This window comes from Macrotis lagotis, chromosome 2, assembly GCF_037893015.1.
Source record: "Macrotis lagotis isolate mMagLag1 chromosome 2, bilby.v1.9.chrom.fasta, whole genome shotgun sequence".
In the NCBI taxonomy this organism is placed as follows: Eukaryota; Metazoa; Chordata; class Mammalia; order Peramelemorphia; family Peramelidae; genus Macrotis; species Macrotis lagotis.
The window spans coordinates 53189683-53202513 of record NC_133659.1 but is presented as its reverse complement, the minus strand read 5'-3'; the positions used below and the strand labels follow the sequence as shown (position 1 = coordinate 53202513).

Sequence of the window (12831 nt, the reverse complement as noted above, 5' to 3'; positions counted from 1 at the left end):
AGACTTGCCAGGGCTCTAGCGTCCTGGGGTCCCTGCCCCAATTCTCCACGGCCTTCTCCTCGCCTCTGTCATGGAGTTCTCTTGCACCCCCTTCTCTGTTCGGGTTGTATCCGTTTGAGTGAGTGACCCTGAGTTTGGGGGTGCAAACTGCGCGCCATCTGCAGGAGAGGGTGCGTGGGCTAGGAGGTTGGGCCCAGTGGGGCGAGGCGGCTGGGCTTCCCTGGGCAAGGGGGGCGCCTGGGCGAAACTGGGGCCACTGAATCACCTCATATAAAGGAACGTCGTAATTCAGTGAGATTAGAGTCAGAAGGGGAACTCCCCCTTTTTCGTCTAGCATGGGTGGTTCAGTGGTAGAATTCTCGCCTGCCACGCGGGAGGCCCGGGTTCGATTCCCGGCCCATGCAAGTTTAGCTTTTGAAAGTTACCATCTCCACCCGCTTCGGGGAGCATCTCTCATCTTGCCCTTAATCTTCGGGGTCTGCTAAAGGACAAGGTGCAGGGCGTCGCCTAGGCTGAGACCCAGAAAGCCACGACTGTGCAAAAAATATCCTCTGACTTCCAGCACCACAAACTAAAGCCTTCTCTGGTTTCCTTCAGCCCCCCGCCCCGGAGCCATCAAGGGTGGAACACCAGGCTGCAAGAGGGGCCAAAGGACGTGAGGGATTGGTGCCTTTCCACTCCCAATTTCTTTTCGGTTTCCGGAAATTTGGTGGCGGGAGTCAAAGAACACTGCAGGTATGGATCACGGACCAGGAATAATTGCAAAGGGAGCAACTTGGGAGTTCCAAAAGCGAATTTTCCCTGACCGGGAATCGAACCCGGGCCGCGGCGGTGAAAGCGCCGAATCCTAGCCACTAGACCACCAGGGAAGTGATGAAATGACGCTCGACTTTTTCCCTCAATACAGTACGCGACGTCCACCACCTTCAAAGGCTGAACGCGCCTTCCTTGAAGACCTATGGGACTTAGGTCTGACATCCCTCCTACACCACTCGCACTCATTACTCCATGGGCAAACCCGATCAAGCAGGGGGCCACCTCTCTCCCAGCCAGTCCATTGCCTTAAATGTTTGCCTCTGGCGAGCAAAGAAGCTACGTAATAAGAATTTAAACATCTCTACCAGCCCTCACAGCTTTCCCGGCCCCAATCTCTGCTCCTTTACTTTCCTACGTTTATTCATAGGGTCGTATCACGTCTTCTCTCTCTCTCTCTCTCTCTCTCTCTCTCTCTCTCTCTCTCTCTCTCTCTCTCTCTCTCTCTGTCTCTCTGTCTCTGTCTCTCTCTCTCTCTCTCTCTCTCTCTCTCTGTCTCTCTGTCTCTCTGTCTCTCTGTCTCTGTCTCTCTGTCTCTGTCTCTCTCTCTCTCTCAGAGAGAAGATGCTGTACTATTCCTTTTGCTTCGGTCGTTATTGTAGTTTTCGAGTAGGTGGAGCGGTGCATGGCTTCTTCGGCCTAGAGTACAGAAGGTTTCATTTTTCTGAGTTCTAATCTGGTCTCAGACACTAAAGGGCTGCGCGTCCCTGGAGCCCTCCCTCAGCCCTGCTTGCTTCAAGTTTTCTCCTGTGTAAAACGAGTTTGAGAAGGAAATGGCGAGCCGCTCCGGTATTTGCCAAACCGTCACAAAAGGCCAGCTCACTGGAAAATGGTTGAATAAGAACTATTGTGACTCGAGTCTGGCCGTGACGCCCCGGAGGAGCATATCCAGGCAGTTTTGCTTTCCGGCTTATGCTTCTCGGTGTCACAACCTACCTCCAAATCCTCCAAGAGTTTATCTTTGTCTCGCCTTATTCTGGAGCCTGCGCAAATCCAAATCCAAACTTTGGGGGTGGGGAGGAGAGAAGGAAAGTAAGCGAAGATGAGTGTTCCTTTCCATTTCACGAGCCCCCAAGGCCTGAGGGCCCCGCTTCCTTCAGTTATCATCCCCACGGAGATGGTTCTCAGATTTACTTATATGGCTCTAATCTCTCCACTTCCAGTCTCGCATCTCCAAATGTCTATCAGGCATCCTCGAAGCAGAAGATTCCATGGACATCTACAGCTCACCAAGTTTACGGCTGTTCTCATTCTCTTTTCCCTCCAGCCTTCCCCTTCCCCTCGGGGTAGAGGTGACCCCCCCCCCCCCCCATGTCCTAGGCATCCAAGCTGGTGCCCTAGACTCTTCACTTTCGCTCACTTCGATACCCTTGCCCTCCCTCGAATCATCAAGTTCGGTCATTTTCTCTCCCTAGGCGTCTCCTTCTTCAGTGCATGCCCCATCACCTGAGGCCTAGCTGTGATCCTGGCTGATCTCTGCCTGGGACCATGACTAATTCACAAAGAAAGACCTAAATAGGAATGCCATCTCCGCCTTCTGAAGGACGAGATGCGGCTCCTCTGGAGGAGGTTTGGAGACATTCCTCTCCAGAATCACAGCTCCGAGGGAGCGGCGCTTTCCTGCTCGTCTACCGGAGATGCAGGCGGCTGTTCAACACAAGTGAAGTGAAGGGGAGACTTGAACAGGAGACCCAGCATCCAGCTAGATAACCGATCCAGACTCGAAAGCCCAGAGAAGGGTCACGGGCCCTCCCGGGCTGGGTAGGATGTCCCCAGGCCGCTAAAGAAGTGAGAAACCAAGAGAGGAAGATGCCCGGGGTCGGCGGTAGGGGAAAAGAAGAGTGCTGAGGAGGAAAACGTCAGCTGCGTTGGCCGGGAATCGAACCCGGGTCAACTGCTTGGAAGGCAGCTATGCTCACCACTATACCACCAACGCCGATGCCAGTCTCGTGCGTCTCTTCGTGGTCCCAGAGCCTTCGCCGCTTGGCTGTCCGGATGCCGCTCCTGCACCCGGGCAGGCGCTGGAGCCCCGCGCTCCCCGCGGCCCTCGCTGCCCCGGGCCCGGCTCCTTCGCGCTCCCGGCACAGTGCCACAGAGGGGCGCCCCGCGGCTCTGCACGCAACGACCCCGTGCCCCCTCCCCCGCAACCCAACTTCCCGGAGGAAACCAACCAAGAACCGGTCTTCTGGGTCAAACGTCCCGACCTCGCCAGGACCAGACTGTGATCCGAGTGGCTTGGGTGGTCACATCCGTCGTCTCCAGACGTCCCCCGGCGGTCCTCCTGGCAGCGGGTGGTCTTGTGCCCGCCTATGTGCAGGTGAGTGGCGCCGCGCGATCTGGGGATGTTAGCGGAGTGCCACCTGCAGGCAAGAGGCTGGGCAGGGGGGTAAACTCCTCGGACCCGGGCACGAGGCAGCCTTGGCCTGATTCGGGCACCTGGCCTCGGACCCCTTGGCAGCGAGCTGGAGCCCCGCACTGGAAGCGACCCACAAGCTGCCTCTGCCTAGGTCGGTCCGGATTTCCTTCTCTGTGGTTGTCGAGGGACTGGGCGAGAGTTACGACTGCAAGGAGTGAGGGATGGAGATGGAGATGCTTTGAATGTCAGGGTTGGAGAAGGGCCGGGAACAGCCCGGGGTGGGGGGCGGGGTAGAGAGAGAGTGGGGAACGAAAAAGGTTTGGCTTGGGAAAGGATTCCTGGGAAGTAATGCGTTTGCTTCTAAAGCTACAAAGGCTCCTTGGAGATGGGACTGGGGCCGGAAAAGAAGCACCACTGGTGTATGGTAAAATGCAATTATTCTCCCCGTCGGGGAATCGAACCCCGGCCTCCCGCGTGACAGGCGGGGATACTGACCACTATACTAACGAGGATCACGCTAGTTTGCAGATACTTCTACGTAGCCTTTGGACCAAACGCCAATTTCCCTCTTTCTGTCAATCTCTAGTTTGGGGTTTCCTGAGTGTTACAAACCAGAAAGGCCCCTTCCTCCTTTCCTATCTCTTTCATGGACTTCAAAAACCTTCCCCTTTCTTCACCCCTGAAGCCCCCTCCCCTTAGTCCTCCAAGACGGCCATGGTTCTTCAGAATTAAAGAGATGATGACTCCCCAAATGAAGTGACTCTTCACTTAGGTGTGTATGTCAGTATCTGGATAGGAGTGCCTGGATTTGACACCTCTGAAAGTCTCTAGCACTCTCTGGATTCCTTCTAAGAATAACATTTTTGAAAGCATAAAATGAAATTAAAAAAAAATAAATCAATGCTATTGAAACAACCATCAAGTCTTTTTTTTTAAGGAAAGATTTTTTTTATTGAGTTTTATAATTTTTCCTCCTAGTCTTGCTTCCCATCCCCCACAGAAAGCAGTCTGTTAAGTCTTTACATTCTTTCCAAACCATCAAGTTTTTTAAAAAAATTAGTCAAACCCAGAGACTCTAGTGTAAAAACCCTTGTTCTTTTACGATACCTTTTAGGGAATTGACTGTGACTTTTGATCAAGTGGGAGGTTCAGGGAGATGCGAAATAGGTGAAGTTTTGTAAAGGAGGAGAAAAAGGGAAGAAGGAGGAGAGGAGGGAGGTGAGTGGGGAGATGTGGCTGAGGAAGAGTGGTCTGTTATATAAGGAAGCTAAACTTAGAGGCTGGTGGACTATGGGGGGAGATGAGGGAGGGGCAGGAAGGCCATCATCTCTTTCTTCCCGAACAATTTTCACCAACTCTGCAATATTGATGTGGGTCCCTTTTCCATGCCAACCCCCTCCTTACTCATCAGTGCCCCACTCTTTTAGGAATGTCCCCCCCAACACACACACACACACACACACACACACACACACACACACACACAAACACACACAATCACTGGGTGGACATCCTCTCAGTGCTTCTAGGTCTCTCTGGGTCTATACCTTGCTTCACACAGTAGACACGACACTTGCACCCCACTTTCCTGGAAAAGCCTCTCTCCCTCAGGAGATTGCATGCGGTTTGAGGAGCAGGTCTCCAGTTTTTTTCATTCTCTGAATCGCTCTCCTCTCTCTCCCTCCTTCCACCGACCTCTCCCCTTCATTCCCAGGCCAAGTATCCAGGGGCTCCACTGTTTGGTTTCCATCTGGCCTTAGGGATCCACTTGTTGGAAAAGAGGGCTGCTCAAGAAAAAAATGGCCTCAAGGTTGAGCTGCGTGTGTCCCCCCAAGAGAAAGAGGCAATAGGGTTGCGGGGGTGGGGCGGGGATTGAGGAGAGTTAGGGCAGTGGTGCTGGGGAGGTGTTGGGCCAGGTGAAGGTGGTTTGAAGTGGGCCTTGGGCCTCATGGAAAAGTGTTTGTGGTCCGGAGAGGCTGGCTGGAAGGTAGATGGAAAGATGGTTCTGGAAACATGGCCTGAGGTTAGAGAGCAGGGAACGAGATGCTTGCTGGAAGAAGTTGCCTGAAGCGAATTGGAAGAACCCGGGCTTTGTGGACGTATTGCAACTGGCTCGTGTCCTTAAGGTGGAGGGAGGGGGAAAACCTTGGAGCAGAGTCAGGATGGCCGAGCGGTCTAAGGCGCTGCGTTCAGGTCGCAGTCTCCCCAGGAGGCGTGGGTTCGAATCCCACTCCTGACACGTGCATTTTTTTTCCTATCTCTGAAGAGGAAACACTTGCCTTGGACCCCATCTCCCGGGATGCCGGTATCTTCTCTCCAACTAAGTGACGTTCTTGGGCCAGATCCCTTTGTTCATATGTTAGAATGAAGCGTGAGTGGAGCTTCCATGTCCCGTCTGAGGACCCAACTGGATATTTCCCAGAGGCTAAACAGATCGGAAGAAGAACTCGCACACAGAAGGCGGCCGTTTTGAAAGTCCCCAATATAGTTTTAGATACTTTGATTCAGGAGGAAGAAGGGGGTGAAAGATAGGAAAAAAGGGGGGGGGAAAGCTGAGGTGCACATCACAGCCTATCAGGAAGCTCAATGAATCCACGAAGATCAGAGATGTTGGTGAAAAAGATGAGACTTTGTATTGCATGGGGGGGTTCAGTGGTAGCATCCTCTCCTGTCACGCGGGAGGCCTGCGTTCGGTTCCCGGCCTATGCACGTCTGGGCTTTTAGCAGGTCTTCACCTAGGTCTTCACCTGCTTCATCTAGTCACCTTTTTGAAGGTTTCCCCACAGGAAGCTGACTTGCTGAGCAGAATGGTATCTCCTAGTCTCCACCACTCGGCTCCTCTTCTGCTTGGCGCTGTTCAGCGAAGTCCTTGGTTTTCCGGGGGTGGGCAGAGTTGGGAGTGGAGAAGCCTTTCTCCCACATAACACCTGAAGGACCAGGTTTCTGGCACATTCTTGCCCATTGTTCTGTTGCTATCTTTCGTCAATCAATTATATAGTTTGGGACTGGCTCTGCTCTCTAGTAGGGGAGACATGCCCAGAGGAAATGAAGCAATAGAGTAAGAGAGGGGGTGGCACCCATTTTTCAGCTTGGGGTGGCTTCTCCTCAGTGCAGATCTAAAATGCCATTCCCTGACCGGGAATCGAACCCGGGCCGCGGCGGTGAGAGCGCCGAATCCTAACCACTAGACCACCAGGGAGGACTCGTTATTTTTTTTTTCCTTCCTCCTCCTGTACTTCACAGTCTCCTGCATCTCTCCAAAGTTCTCAGTTTCTACTGGGGACTTATTGTACCCAAATCTGGCCTTTCCCTTGTAATCTTATCCTCCGCGCTGAACAATTCCCCCGAAACCAACCCCGATGGACGACTTGTCCCTCACCAACATGTTGGCCCCGTTCCCTAAATGATACTAACCTCTGGGCTCACGTGAACAAAGCAACTACAGACTTTACAAGGATTTGAATCCCAAACCCGTACCTCCCCTGCTATCCTTCCTGAACCGCCCTTACACATTTCATTCATTGGATCAACTCACCTCCTCCTTTGCTTTTGTGCCATGTTCTTTTCTCTCTTCAGAGCATCTGGGGATTCCAGGATGCCCCTTTCTTAGTCTTAATAACAATTGCTATTAATATAACAACAATACAGTATTTAATAACGGATTCCTTTGACTCTGTTCTCGCTGCCTGTTTATTTTTCTTATTTAGTCAGTAACAACTCCATTTATATGGCAAGAGTAACTCAGAGCTTCATTGGGCCCTGAGTCCTGGAAGGAGGGAGCCTCCTTTTATTAGAAGTACTCATCCTCAAGAGAACCCCCCCCCGCCCCCCCCTTTCAAGTCCTCCAAAGTGTCTATTCTTTTCATTGGGGAGCTTGTGCTTTAGGGAGGGATGTGAGGAGCACTGGTAAAGACGAGTGTCTGGTCCTTCTGCAATGACCCCCAAGACTTCTTTCAAGTATCATTGCTGTGCAGATGACTCTCAGATTTACTTGTATCTCACCATTCTCTCATCAGACCTTCAGTCTCTTGGCTCCGATTTCCTATTAGACATCCTGGAAATAGAAGCTCCATAGACATCTTAAACCCACCATGTACAAAACTGATCTCATGATCTTTCCCCTCAACTAACTTTCCAAGATACTCAAGCTGGTGATCCAAGAGTCATCCTAAATTACTACTACTACTACTACTACTACTACTACTACTACTACTACTACTACTACTACTACTGCTGCTGCTGCTGCTGCTGCTCCTAATGATAATGATAGTGATAATCATAATTCACTCTCTGTTCCCAATTCTACCTCATCCACCAGCCAATAAATTTCCAGTTCCCACCATTTCTACTTTCCTAACATTTCTCCCAAAGTTTTTTTCTTCAATGACACAGTCATCATCCTAATGCAATCCCTCATCACTTCAAGCCCAATAGGTTTGTCTCTCTGCTTTGAAATCATGTTTAAATCATATTGAAAGATAGAAAAGAATACCAAAGTATGGATCTGGTTTCAGTTTGATCTCTGTCTTTGTAGGGAATGTCCTGATGGGTGATATCCAGAAGCTTTGGAGAATCTAAGGATAAGTTTCATTACAATCCATTGCCAGTTTCCTCTAGAAAAAAAAGCTCGGCAGATATGAAGGCAGGGACTCTTTCCAATTTACCTATCAAAGATTCAGCTCCCCAAAGAGGTCCAAGACTGCACATGTTAGGTATTTGTTGTCGTTCAATTGATGTAAGGTGGACTAAAGTAAGTTCTGTTTTGAACCTATTAAATTTCAAATATCTACTGCATAACCGGTTTGAGATATCTGAAAGGCAGTTGGAGATGAGTGACTGGAGAAAAGAAGAGTCCAGGAAAGATAGATGATGTATATATCATCAGCATAGAGATGATAATTGAATCCGCGGAAGTTTGAGATCAAGAGGGAAATAATACAGATGAAGAAGAGAGGAGGGTCCACGTATTTTCCCCTGAGAGAAATCTACAGTTGAAGCGTGGGAAATCCAGCAAAGGAGAAAGAAAAGAGGGTCAGATGATGAAAAGAAACGCATGTAAAAACGTCGAAATCCTCCCCGTCGGGGAATCGAACCCCGGTCTCCCGCGTGACAGGCGGGGATACTCACCACTATACTAACGAGGAAGATACAGTATACTAGCGAGGAAGATATGATATTTTCTACGCTTGCCCATATTGATGGGTATAAACACCTTCCTTTTTCCTTTGGTTGTCACATTTGGGTGGTCTTAGACTTCACAGTTTCTGAGAGTCACAAATCAAAAAGGCCCCGCCCCTTTCTCCATCTCCGAGGTCCGCTTCAAACTCCTCCCTCTCTCACCATCACACTTTGAGTCACTAGTCCACCAAGAAGTCCATTATTTTCCGGAATTAAAAAAGACCGTTCTTCAAAGTAAGAAATTCTTCGAGTTAGACATGTGCTTGTGTGTGTTGGTGGGTTTAACCCCTCTGCAAGTCCCCAGCAACCTATGACCCCTCCTCGGGATGGCATTGTTTCATGCAAAAAGTAAAACCCAACAAACTATCAAGGAAACCAGTGGTATTGACAGCCATTGATGGTTTAAGTTCAGGAGCCCCTCCCTTTGTCCTTTCCCAATATCCAGGAGGAAGCTGACCGCTACTGTATAAATCACAGAAGGGGGAGCCTCTAGGGGAAGTGCTATGGGGAGATACTGGAGAGAGAAGGAGGGGGAGGAGGAGAGAGAAGAGGACCAGGAGGAAATGCAACTGATGCGGATATGAGACTGGGAAAGACTGTTGCTGTGGAAGCTTCGTCTGGACATTCGTGGGTGATGGATGGTAGGTGACACTACTAGAAGTCCGCGTCTCGGAATGCTCAGGGACCGAACTGACTCCTCTTAGATCCGATCCCTTTGCCATGATCCATTTTCACTCCCATTGTGTGGCTGATCTAGTCACTGACTCACTTCACCTCCCTCCTTACCTCTGCTCCCCCAACTCCCTTTTCGCGTGATCCACTCCCCCCAGGACTCGCTCCCGGAGTGGAATTCCTCACTTCTAGACCCTTCGGATCTAAACTTTGTTTTATAGGCCGCAGAGTCGACGTGCCCTGGTCTTGCGTTGGGAATGTGTTTCAGAAGTCAAGTTCTCCCTCCCCTCCCCCCTTTACACCCCCCCCCCCCCCGAACACTGGGGATGATGTGAGAGCAGGCCTCCAGTTCTTTCCTTTTCTGACTTGCTCACTTCGAACCCAATGCGCTGGAACCTAGATGTCAACCCTCTCTCCCTGTTTTCATCCCTGGTAGGCTCTGGGGACCTTCTCCTTGGAAAGAGGGTGGCCTTAGTATGAATGCCTTCTGGGGTAAGTTGAGTATTTTTCGCAAAGTGGGGAGGGGCAGCAAAGTTCATACTAGTAGTGGCCCGAGGAACTGGGTCAGACGAAGGTAATTTGTTTGATGTAGGTGTGAGGGCTCCTGGGGAAGAGTTTGTGTCTGCTCCGAGAGGCTAACGGAAAGGCGAACAACATCTTGTTCGGAAGGGCAGTTTGGGACCTGTGGACTTGCTTGGACAGTGCCGGTACCCAGGTGCAGGAAGGGCAGTTTAGGACATGTGGACTTGCTTGGACAGTGCCGGTACCTAGGTGACGGGGCAGGGCGTAAGAGAGGACGATTTTTTGGAAGGAATTGGACGTACTGAATCGAGAGGTGAGAGAGCGTGTTTGTGCTGAGACCGCCTTCCTGAAGGTATCCAGGCAGACTGGTCAAGCAATCTAAGGCCCTGTGTTCAAGTCACAGCCTCCTCTTGGGCTGTGGGTGTGAATCTTCCTAAGAAATGTCTTTTGCTTCCCAATGTGGTTCTAGGGTCCAGTGGGCCAGGAAGAGGGAGTTCTCTTTTCTGATCCCAGACTCCAAGGACATGACCTTCCTCGAGGGCTGATCATGAGTGTTAGAGGGGTGTGGACGAGTGAGCTCCATCCACGGGCCACGCTGGATTTTTGCCATAGCACAGAAATTGGAAGAGAAATGCGCAGGAGGACGTCGCACCTCCTTCGACCCTTGCCAACAATACAAACTAGGAAAGGTCTTTGGAGTTCTTTCATAGGGTTACTCGAGGAAGACAATGGGAAACAACAGCGGTTAGGACAGGAGGAGGAAGGTGAGGGAAGAAGAAAAGGGAGGGGAAAGAGGAAAATGAAGAGGAAGGGAGGTTAGGAGGGTGGACGGCGAGGAAGTCAGGAAAGATAACAAAACTTCTAGGTTAGGGTGAGTGCATAGTGAATTGGAACTCAACGTGTCAAGATGGAAACATCACAGTCAGTCACTCTGTGGTGCATGGGTGGTTCAGTGGTAGAATTCTCGCCTGCCACGCGGGAGGCCCGGGTTCGATTCCCGGCCCATGCAAAACTGTACATTTTTGGCACAAAGTGCTAAACTTTCAGTCCGTGTCTCGCTACCTTCTAGACCGCTCAAGATAGTTACCACCCTTGAATTATTCGGAAAGAGCACCTTCCCTGGTCTGTATTCCCACTCCCCAACCCTGCCATTCACCCCTCACTTGGGTGAGAGAAGAGCCGAACTCTCCAAACAGGAAATTCATCCAAGAACAAAAGAATGCCACAAATCTTTAGGGTATCCAAAGGTCGTGACTTGGATGGGTGCCAGACTTCCAGATTTTCCCTCTGCCACCGACAGTTGGGCCAGGGGATATGAGGCCATACAGCCAGGATGCATGGGACCATTTTCTTTAGAAGGCGGGAGTGGGACTTGAGTTGGAAGTGCTTTGCTAGAAAATGGGCACAAAAAATTGATTCCCTGACCGGGAATCGAACCCGGGCCGCGGCGGTGAAAGCGCCGAATCCTAGCCACTAGACCACCAGGGAGTAGTTGCTTCAGCTTGCCTTCCTAGCTCAGATTAATATTCTGCTCCTTTATCCTTTGTCTATTTTCTTCAGCTTTTTCTGGGGATCTTTGCACTCGCATCTGGCCTCTTCTCCCAAACACTCATTTGTCGCTCACTATCAACCGATACCCACCTAGCAGCTGGACTGTTCCCCTAAGTCCTACCAACAACTTGTCTCTTTTGATAAAATATCTATATACGCAATAAGAATTTAGAACCCAAGCGCTTACCTGCCTTGCCATCTTTCCTGGACCGAACCTCCCCTCACCTTGCAGCCTTCTGCTCTTGCACATTTCATTCACATGGTCACCTCACCTGCCCCTTTGTTTCCTGTGCCATGTCTTCCTCTCTCCTTGGACTTCATTAAGGATGTATAACACAGTAAAAGATGAGAGTCTGAAGAGAGGTTAGTGCTTTATAAGAGTCGTCTTCATAGAGACATGTTAATCTCACCATGTCCAAAACTGACCTTCCCATCTTCCTATCACACTCTCCCCTTTCTCTAACTGTAGAGGGTTCCATCGATTTGTAAGGCAACCAGAGTTACTCTCCACCCCAGTTCCCCAATTTCCCCAGAGTCTGGTGTTTGGTCTTCTTTCATCACGTCCCTTTCTATGCCAATCTGATTTCCTTTCTCCTGTGGAATTGATCTATCAGATATGACCATATATTTCTGTCCTATTCATTCAGTGAACTCCAGTGGATTCCCTACTGCCTCCTGGATCACATCTACAGTCCTTTTAAAGTCCTTCAAAATTTGGCTCCTACCAGTCTTTTCTGTCTTTACTCTCCTCCTTCCAAGCATGTATCCTGAGAAATAGTAATATTGGTTTCCTTGGTGCTTTCTACTCTGGGACTCTTTGCTTCCTCATCTCCACCTCCTAGCTTTCCTAGTTTTCTTCTAGTCTCAGCTAATGCTCTATCTTTTGCAAGAAGCCTTTCTTAAGTTCTCATTTATCTGAAAATCTATCCCCTGAGAATTCCCCCTTTTTATCTTGGATGTATATCTTGTTTTCAGTAGACAGAAAACAAAAATGGGCATATACTTTTTTACATTTTATGTGCAGGTTTGTTTCATTATACACTCAACAAACACATATGACCTGGTGAGTCCATTCCATAATTTGTCTACTATAACATCATTGTTTTTCATATACTAGGTTTTGTTTTTGTTTGTTTTTGCTTGTTCTGTTTCATTTTTTTTGGTTAGGCCTAAGTCTATAGACTCAATAGAATCTCACTAGGAGGTTCTCCAGAGTTCTGGGACTTTAGAGTGAAACTTCCTCTGCAAGCAGGAGTTTCTGGGCAACCTTATCAGTGTTAACTTGAGCCCTGAGCCATCTTCCTTTTCTTGACAAATGACTTATACCTTTGGGAACACACTTCTCTTTGTTTTACATCTTGCCAGATATATGCGATGACAGAGGAACACTGTGGAACAGAGGGCATCTTTTCTGTTTCAACTCCTCAACAATATTCCAGAATTTTGAGATGCTGGGGAGACAGACCCCTTCCTAGAAAGTCAATGTGGTCTAAAAAATTAAATGTTCTTGTTTTGTTTCCTTGTAAATATTTAACATATAATAAGGAGAGAAAGATCCTGTACTCTCCTCATCTTTCTTTTAATTGTGGTATGGTGGAGATATCCTCATCCACAGTGGGTTTATTGGGGGTCCTGTGTTCATTGTGAAAGCCTGTCTATGCATTCAAATACAATAAAATGTATAGAAATAGATTGATGCAAATAAAAGAAAGAAACAAATATCAACCACTCACTATGCA

The 12831-nt window shown here is 49.3% G+C and overlaps 9 non-coding genes across 9 annotated transcripts; 3 read left to right on the top strand and 6 right to left on the bottom strand.

Moving 5' to 3' along the window:
• The first annotated feature begins 333 nt into the window (after positions 1-333).
• On the top strand, positions 334-404 carry TRNAG-GCC (transfer RNA glycine (anticodon GCC)). Its single transcript has one exon. It is a non-coding gene; the product is annotated as a tRNA-Gly (tRNA).
• Positions 405-797: 393 nt separating this feature from the next.
• TRNAE-UUC (transfer RNA glutamic acid (anticodon UUC)) lies at positions 798-869 on the bottom strand. Its single transcript has one exon. It is a non-coding gene; the product is annotated as a tRNA-Glu (tRNA).
• Positions 870-2677: 1808 nt separating this feature from the next.
• TRNAG-UCC (transfer RNA glycine (anticodon UCC)) lies at positions 2678-2749 on the bottom strand. The gene has a single exon. It is a non-coding gene; the product is annotated as a tRNA-Gly (tRNA).
• An 860-nt stretch (positions 2750-3609) lies between these two features.
• Positions 3610-3681, bottom strand: TRNAD-GUC (transfer RNA aspartic acid (anticodon GUC)). The gene has a single exon. It is a non-coding gene; the product is annotated as a tRNA-Asp (tRNA).
• Positions 3682-5325: 1644 nt separating this feature from the next.
• TRNAL-CAG (transfer RNA leucine (anticodon CAG)) lies at positions 5326-5408 on the top strand. Its single transcript has one exon. It is a non-coding gene; the product is annotated as a tRNA-Leu (tRNA).
• An 888-nt stretch (positions 5409-6296) lies between these two features.
• Positions 6297-6368, bottom strand: TRNAE-CUC (transfer RNA glutamic acid (anticodon CUC)). Its single transcript has one exon. It is a non-coding gene; the product is annotated as a tRNA-Glu (tRNA).
• Positions 6369-8241: 1873 nt separating this feature from the next.
• Positions 8242-8313, bottom strand: TRNAD-GUC (transfer RNA aspartic acid (anticodon GUC)). Its single transcript has one exon. It is a non-coding gene; the product is annotated as a tRNA-Asp (tRNA).
• A 2166-nt stretch (positions 8314-10479) lies between these two features.
• TRNAG-GCC (transfer RNA glycine (anticodon GCC)) lies at positions 10480-10550 on the top strand. Its single transcript has one exon. It is a non-coding gene; the product is annotated as a tRNA-Gly (tRNA).
• A 407-nt stretch (positions 10551-10957) lies between these two features.
• TRNAE-UUC (transfer RNA glutamic acid (anticodon UUC)) lies at positions 10958-11029 on the bottom strand. Its single transcript has one exon. It is a non-coding gene; the product is annotated as a tRNA-Glu (tRNA).
• Between the last annotated feature and the right edge of the window lie 1802 nt (positions 11030-12831).